Source organism: Carassius carassius, chromosome 16 (assembly GCF_963082965.1).
Source record: "Carassius carassius chromosome 16, fCarCar2.1, whole genome shotgun sequence".
NCBI classification, from domain to species: domain Eukaryota; kingdom Metazoa; phylum Chordata; class Actinopteri; order Cypriniformes; family Cyprinidae; genus Carassius; species Carassius carassius.
In genome coordinates this window covers 10,219,198-10,227,775 of record NC_081770.1, presented here as the reverse complement: position 1 = coordinate 10,227,775, position 8,578 = coordinate 10,219,198, and the positions used below count along the sequence as shown (strand labels likewise).

Here is an 8,578-nt window from a genome sequence, read left to right as displayed (position 1 = left end):
GGCAGCTTCAACAGGTTATGGGCCCAGGAAGGAGTTTGGAAGCCAGTGGAACCGTTTATGTTTTGACGGGGATGAGAAAAATTATGAACTGTGGGAAACTAAGTTTCTGGCGCACTTGCGTCTGCTCAGTTTGAAGAACACCATACTGAGCAAACCACCTGAAGGTGACGGTGCAGAAGAAGACGCAAAGAAAAATGAGGACGCGTATGCAGAACTGATTCAGCTGTTGGATGATAAAAGCCTTTCCCTTGTGATGAGAGATGCAGCGGATGATGGAAGAAACGTGCTGAAGATTCTGAGAGAACACTATGCTGGTAAAGGGAAACCACGAGTGATCAGCTTATACACAGAGCTTACGTCTCTCCAGAAAGCTGTCAATGAGAGCGTCACAGATTATGTCATTCGCGCAGAGACCGCTATTACAGCTTTGAGAAATGCGGAAGAGACTTTAAGTGATGGCTTGTTGATCGCAACGGTTCTGAAGGGCCTACCGGACTCTTTTAAGCCATTTTCCATTCACGTAACCCAAAGTGATGAAACGATAACTTTCACGGAGTTTAAAACAAAGCTGAGGAGCTATGAGAGCACAGAAAAGTTTAGTGCTGCTTGCTCAGAGGATGACAGCATGATGAAGGTGAAAGCAAGAGATGGGTGGAACATGAAACTGACCTGTTTTAACTGCGGACAGAAGGGACATAAGGCTGTGGAGTGCACTTCTGCTACGAGCGAGCATCGAGAACAGCGACAGTGGTGTCATCTTTGCAAGAGTTCCACGCATAAGGATGTGAATTGCAGACGGAGAAAGCGGGACAACGTGAAGCGGGTGGTGGATGAGGAGGACCACACCTTTGCTTTTAAGGTGGGCCAAGTGGATGACGTTCTGGTCAGCGGAGTGAAGGAAAAAGGCCTCATGGTTGATACAGGAGCCACGTCACATATTATCCGGGACATCACACAGTTCAAGGACTTTGACAAAAGTTTTGAGTCACACAAGCACATCCTAGAGCTGGCTGATGGAGAGAAGACCAGCGGTATCGCCTTGAGAAAAGGTACAGCCAAAGTTCGCCTGACAGACAACAAAGGTCGAGTGGTGGAAACGATGCTGATGGGGGCGCTGTACGTCCCATCTTTTCCACAGGACATCTTCTCAATCAAGGCAGCGACGTCCCAGGGAGCGACAGTCATTTTCAAAGAAGGTCAGAACAGACTTGTTCATAAGAACGGTGTAACATTTAACATCCAGGTGTATGATAGACTGTTCTATTTTAGCACTGTTACAGATGATGTTGATCAATGTCATGGATGTTATGATATTCACACATGGCATGAAATTCTCGGTCACTGTAATTATGAGGATGTGTTGAAGCTGGAAAATGTTACAAAGGGGATGAAAATCAAAGGTAGAACTGAAATGTCTAATCTAAAATGTGAAGTGTGCACACAGGGTAAATTTGTTCAGAGCAGGAACAGGGAGGCAGATGAAAAAGCCAAAATTCCCCTTGGACTTGTGCACACAGATTTAGCTGGACCTATGGAGCCGATAGCAAAAGATGGTTTCAGATATATCTTGGCATTTACTGATGACTATTCAGGTGCAATATTTACATATTTTTTGAGAGCAAAGAGTGATACAGTCAAAGGAACAGAGAAGTTCATTGCTGATGTTTCACCTTATGGCAGAATTAAATGTATGAGATCTGATAATGGCACCGAGTTTACATCCAGGGAATTTCAGTCCCTGCTCAGTAAAAATGCAATTAGACATGAAACCTCAGCTCCCTATTCACCCCATCAGAATGGGACAGCTGAGAGGAGCTGGAGAACTTTGCTTGACATGGCAAGGTGTATGTTAATCGAGAGTAGCTTACCAAAAATGTTATGGACGTATGCAATCCAGACTGCAGCTGTTATTCGCAACAGATGTTATAATTGACGTGTAGGACAGACCCCATATTATTTGTTGACTGGAAAGAAGCCTGATCTTTCAAGAATGAAAATATTTGGGCCAAAATGTTATGCATACAAACAGAACAAGAAAAAGTTAGACTCTCAATGTGAAAAGGAGATTTTCATTGGTTATGACAAGAATAGCCCTGCATATCTAGTTTTCTATCCAGACTCAGGAAAAGTGAACAAAAGCAGGTTGGTGGAGTTTCTCACAAAGAGTGGGACAGAATGCCACACTCAGACAGATCAGTCAATGTGTGAAGATGATGTGCGTAGGGAGAGCGCTGAAACTCACCTACCAAAACCTGGGATAATAGAATTAATAAATTCCCAGGACATAAAATCTGAAACGTGTGACCCAAGCCCCAATACAGGTGAAAGGGAAAGTGTTGAGAGGAGGCGTTATCCACAAAGAGAGAAGAGGCCTCCACAGTATTTGAGGGATTATGAGTATGGAATAAAATGTGATGATGACCATGCACTAACCAGTATTGATTATTGTTATAGAGTTGCATGTGATGTACCCCACACTCTAAAGGAGGCTATAAGCTCACCAGAGTCAGAATTGTGGAGTAAGGCCATGCAGGAGGAGATGAACTCTCTTAAGGAGAATGATACGTTTACCCTTACAACATTACCTGAAGGTAAAAATATAGTGGGGGGCAGATGGGTCTACACAGTGAAGGAAAACCCAGTTGGAACAACATACAAAGCTCGGTATGTGGCGAAAGGGTATAGTCAAGTTGCAGGCATTGATTATAATGAAACTTTTTCTCCAACTGCTGATATGACATCAATACGTAGCTTAATGCAAATTGCAGCTCAATATGGTTTAGAACTGCATCAAATGGATGTAAAGACTGCATATTTGCATGCCCCTATTGATACTGAATTATACATGGAACAGCCAGAAGGATTTGAGGTCAAGTCAGAAACAAGTGAGAGGCTTGTCTGTAGACTTAACAAATCACTTTATGGTTTGAAACAGTCAGGGCGGAATTGGAATAAAATGCTAGATGATTTTCTGATTCAAAATGATTTTATTCAAAATCCTGCTGACCATTGTGTTTACAGTAAACAAACTGGAGGTGAGAAAATCATACTGATAGTCTGGGTTGATGATCTTCTTATTGCAGCAAGTGATAGTCAGACACTCAGAAATGTGAAAAGAATGTTGGAGGAAAGATTTAAAATGAAAAATCTTGGTAAACTTACACATTTTCTGGGCATTGATTTTGCACAAGGAGATGATGAAATAAAAATGAACCAGAAAAGGTTCATTATTAAGATTTTGGAGAGGTTTGATATGATTAATTGTAAACCAAGGTCAACTCCATGTGAAAACAAAATGCAATTTGATAATGAAGGTGAACATGTTGATCCAAAACTGTATCGAGAAGTGGTTGGTAGCTTGATCTATCTAATGACCTGTACTAGACCAGATCTAGGTTTCATTGTCAGTAAGCTGTCACAACACTTTTCTGAACCAAAGAACCAACACTGGGTAGCTGCTAAGCATGTATTGCGATATTTAAAGGGAACTGTGAACAAGGAATTGTGTTATAGGAGAAATTATGTAAATCTTAATCTCTTTGCATTTAGTAATGCTGATTGGGCAGCAGACCAAAATGATAGAAGAAGTACAACTGGTTACTGTTTTAGTTTGTCTGCCACTGGTCCTGTTATTTCTTGGAGGTCTAAGAAACAATCCACAGTTGCTCTTTCTACATGTGAGGCTGAGTATATGGCTTTGGCAGCTACTGCACAGGAAAGCCTATATCCTGTCCAGTTATTAAACAAAAAGGACAATGAATGCATTTACACATCATGACAATTTATGAGGACAATCAAGGGGCAATTGCTTTGTCCAAGAACCCTATATGCCGTCAAAGGTGTAAACATGTTGATATTAAGTATCATTTTGTTCGATCTGCACTTGAAGATGGAAAGATAACTATTGAATATTGTCCTACAGCAGCCATGGTTGCAGATATTCTGACCAAACCTGTAACCAAAGCCATGCTTGATAGATTTGTGTGTTTTATTTTTGGTGTGATGTAAATGTATATGATAACTATGTTATTCAGCCTAAGAGCAAGTGGGGGTGTTGAACATTGGTGACCTTGAATGTGCTCTTATTATGACTGTTGTCTAAGGGGTGTGGTTCATTCATTATGCTGTTTAGGTGTTGCAATTTAATAAATGACTGCATGCCCCTGTGAGTGTGCACGCCAGACAAACGAAACCCGATGGCTACGTGAGTTTATTCCTCCGTCATGTTTTAGTCGGCTTTCTACCCTTTGTTATGATGGCAGCTTAAACAAAAAACCCAGTTGGAACAACATACAAAGCTCGGTATGTGGCGAAAGGGTATAGTCAAGTTGCAGGCATTGATTATAATGAAACTTTTTCTCCAACTGCTGATATGACATCAATACGTGAGTGAGAATAAATTCAATTCAATTGTGAACCTCGACTGTCACATAGATCTTTGATAAGAATTAATATATATATTTTTTTAATTCATTAAATATCGCCAGCTAAAAAGTAACTAGAAACTAGAACTCTGAGTAGTTTTTGAGAGGAGAACTTTAACTTAAGTACTGTTTTGACAGCAGTACTTTTACTTGTATTTGTGTATTTTTTCATCAATGTAACAGTATTTTGTACTTAAGTACAAATTTTCAGTACTCTTTCCACCACTGATGTAAACCTTACTGAACTATGATTTGGATATTTACAGTTCTACATATAAATACAAAGCGTAAAATGTGCCCCCAGTTGAAAAAAAAAGACAATGCCTGACTCTAATGGAAATGTTTGCAGTGTGTTCTCAGATGAAAAGCTGCACACTAAATCGACCCATCTCCTAAATATGTCTTCTGTAAGAAGCTGGCTGACTGTAGTTTGAATAGAAGTTCGAGTTGTGACTTAAAAAAAAAACTCTTATTCTAATAGGCTTTCCTGCCTATTAAAAATTACAAGTTCTTCAGTAGATATTACTTTAATGTGTTTAGATTTATATGTACATTTGTAAATCACCCTCCATGTTTATTCTGTAATGGTTTGCTCTGTTTTATTATTGTACTGCCTTTAATCACTTTTAATTTTAAATTTAGTTTTAAAGTAGAAGGAAAAAAAAAAATTTTTTTTTATTTTTTTTTTTACCAAACTTTTTCATTTCTGTTTTGTACAAGAACATCCAATAAACAGTTACAACTTAAATGAAGACCTCAGCTAACAGTTGCTATGGGTTTGGACGAACTTCAGCATAGTTTTTAGGTACATTTGTGAAGCGAACTATTTTTATTTGGGCTGCACTTGCGTTGATGTCCCGCCACATATATTCAGGAGAGAGCAGTTTACTAGGTTTGTTCAAAAGGAAATACTTGTTCAAGTGGGACTCCTCTTGCCATACCGCCTCAATGGAGTTTGCGGCATCAATGCTCATCTGCTCCCTGCAGGTTTTTGTGAGATGATGTACATCTTCCAATGAGCCACCAAATGCAGCACCAGCATAATAATAATCACCTTCCCCTGCTGGAATGTATGCTTGAGACTTTGGACTACGCTCATATGTGAATCGATCCCTTGAAGTATCATAGAGCCAAGGATGTATCATGCCTACCAGACGACCCAAAGACTCCACACCCCAATGGCATAGAACTTTGTATCTATGTCAAGGCAGAAAATATAGTTGGCCTCACTTGCCAGTTCACTCTCTATTAGTTTTTCCAGTTTTTCCATCCTGCTCATACTGATGTCCTGCCATCTGTTCAAACTCTGAACCTTAAGAACTGTCAAACTATGGTTTTCACCCATCTTCACTTCAGGAACTAATTCTGGTTGATCTGTAAACAAGTAGTAATGCACTCGAAATCCAACAAAGTAATGCTGCTCAGCTGACTCCAGAAAATCTTTGACAAAACGCACGTATCTAACAAACAGTGAAAAAAACAAATATAGAGAGATATATTATGGTTAATTTATTTTCAGTTATCATTTTATGGTTATAATTAATTTCCAGAAACAAGGAAAAACAGATGAAGGGAAACAGATGAGAATTATTAATACAAGAAAAGAAGTATCATGAAGGCTTACTTTCCCAAAGCGAAGGCAGTGGTTGCTATGGTGAGGTTCTGTTGTTTGTAGATCGAGTCGATCAGTGTGGAGTCAAAGGTTCCCTCCTAAATGATTGGAGCTGACCATGAAGTCACAGAAGCAACATCTGTCCGACTTCTTTAAAAACTCACATACAACACTGTAAATCATTCCATTCAGGAGTGGAAATTGGTTATAAAAGGTTGTTACTAAAAACATAATACTCACCCTACCAACGCACTCGCTGGTTGTACAACAACCTGTTATAAAAATTAATGAGCAGAAAGATCAACAGACATTTCATTGCTTAACTCGTTCTCACTGGTCATCTGATCAACCATTAACCAAGACTGTTTTTGTTCTAAGCATTAGTCCTCATTAACTATGGATCAACTTAAAAAATAAAGTCACTTTTAAGAAAATGAAGTTTTACTTACCCTGGTGATGAGTGCAATCCAAATGTATTTTGCTTCCATTTTAGGCTGATAATAACAAAATCAAACTCTTACATATCTGAATTAGATTATGTTGTGTGTGTGTACTTGTGTTTTTGAACATGAGCTTGTAAATAAATCTAGCATGAGTGTGTATGCTTATGGACATCATTACTCACTTGGTGATGCCTTGTTCTGTTATCTGCTGATTGCATGTTAACTTCCTGGGGTCGACGGTTGCGCTGGTGCCACCACTTGCAGATTTTAATGATAACAGTGAAAAGAACTTAAAATGCTCATTCAGACTTGATAGTACATATAAGAGTAATACAGCATTTAAATCAGTAACGGGTCTACTTTTATGTGTACACTCACAATATTAATAAAACTTTGAAAAACAAAGAAAAATAAAACAGGGTATGCTTGTGTTTTTGAACATGAGCATGCACATAAATACTTGCATGCGTGTGTATGCATATGCCCCTCATTACTCACTTGATGATGCCTTGTTCTGTTATCTTCTGATTGCATCTTAAAACAGTAAAAAAAAATTAGTAATACAAACTTCTCAAATCAACAGTTCCCTTTCAGTCGGTCACGTTCGACGTTACGAATGGGATCTCGCCCGAGAGCCCAATCACCTTCGAGTGGTACAAAACGAGCCAATGGTACACAAAGTACCTTGGTCTGCGGGATTTGCATCGCGAGCTCCGGCCCGCAGAGCGGGTATATAAGGAGCAACGCGAGCAACTCGCATTCAAGCTTTCGCTTCGGAGCCGAGCACATCGCTTGCTGCAATCACCGGAGTGTTACAAGCAAGAGCTGGTGTTGGTGTGACGGCGCGATTCAGCGGTTCGTCTGGGTTTCCTGCGACAGCTTCCTCGTTCCCCTGAGCGCTTCAACACCTCTGAAAGAGCAAATTCCTTTCACAAAAGAGATATGGGCCGATTTGCGTCTTTTTAAAGATGTCATTTGTCATTTCATCATCTGCTACCGACCTCGCTCTACGGGCGACGAAGGTCACTGCGCGTTCCTTGGGTCAGGTGATGTCCACTTTGGTGGTCCAGGAGCGCGTTCCTTGGGTCAGGTGATGTCCACTTTGGTTGTCAAGGTGCGCCACCTATGGCTGAACCTGGCAGACATGAGGGAGTCTGACCGGGATCAGCTCCTCAACTCCCCGGTCTCCCAGGATGGCCTCTTTGGCGACGTGGTAGAGAGCTTTGCCCGGCAGTTCTCTGCCGCCCAGAAGCAGTCCGAGGCCATCAGACACATCCTTCCCCGGCGGCCCTCTGCTGCCTCCACCCTGCCGCCGGCGCAGCCGCCTCAGCCTGCTCATCGCCGAGGGCGCCCCCCTGCGGCCTCCTCCACTCCTGTTCGGCCACAGCAGCAGCCTTCACTGGCCGCAGCGAGGAGATGGCCGCAGAAGGGCGGCGCAACCCGTCTCTGCCCCTAAGCCTGCCAAACGCCAGGCCAGGCGGCGTTCCTGGGACGGGCGACCCGGAGTTGGAGACGTTAGCTCGTCAGGAGATGGTAGCAGGACCACTCCTTACCCCAGAGGAGGGCCGGGGGAGAATCCTTTGTTCTTGTTTTCTTTTTGTTCCGCCACTGGCCCTGCGGCCGGTGGTACCCAAACCTTCACTAAAAGAGCTGTCTCCTCTACCTCCGGGTCCCAAGAGGCCACGAACGACAGTTGGCGACGTGCTTCCTCGCCGCTCTCATTCTCCTCTCTCCTTGCCAGTTTCCAGGCAACGCTTGGAAACGCTCCGCCTTCTCATGCCCTCTTTGCTACTTGGAGTCAGACGAGTGCCCGCACTCCGCCCCCGCTAAGGGACGCTATGCCTCCCATGCCGGGGCTGTCTGCTCCACCACGCTGCCCCACCGTGGGTACGCCTGTAGTCCCCTTGACCCTGCTGGTTCGGTTTCTGGGAGCCTGGCTAGAGCTCCCCAGGCCTTCCCGCTGGCTCATCCAGACGCTCAGGCTCAGCTATGCGATTCAGTTTGCCCGGCGTCCCCCCAGGTTTCGGGGTGTCCACGTGATGATGGTGGGCAAAGATACCCCTGTCATGTGTGCGGAGGTTTCGACCCTGCTGGCAAAG

General features: G+C 42.7%; 1 pseudogene; it reads right to left on the bottom strand.

The window, feature by feature from the left end:
• Positions 1-4,953: 4,953 nt before the first annotated feature.
• LOC132159352 (histo-blood group ABO system transferase-like) lies at positions 4,954-6,389 on the bottom strand (annotated as a pseudogene).
• Positions 6,390-8,578: the final 2,189 nt, after the last annotated feature.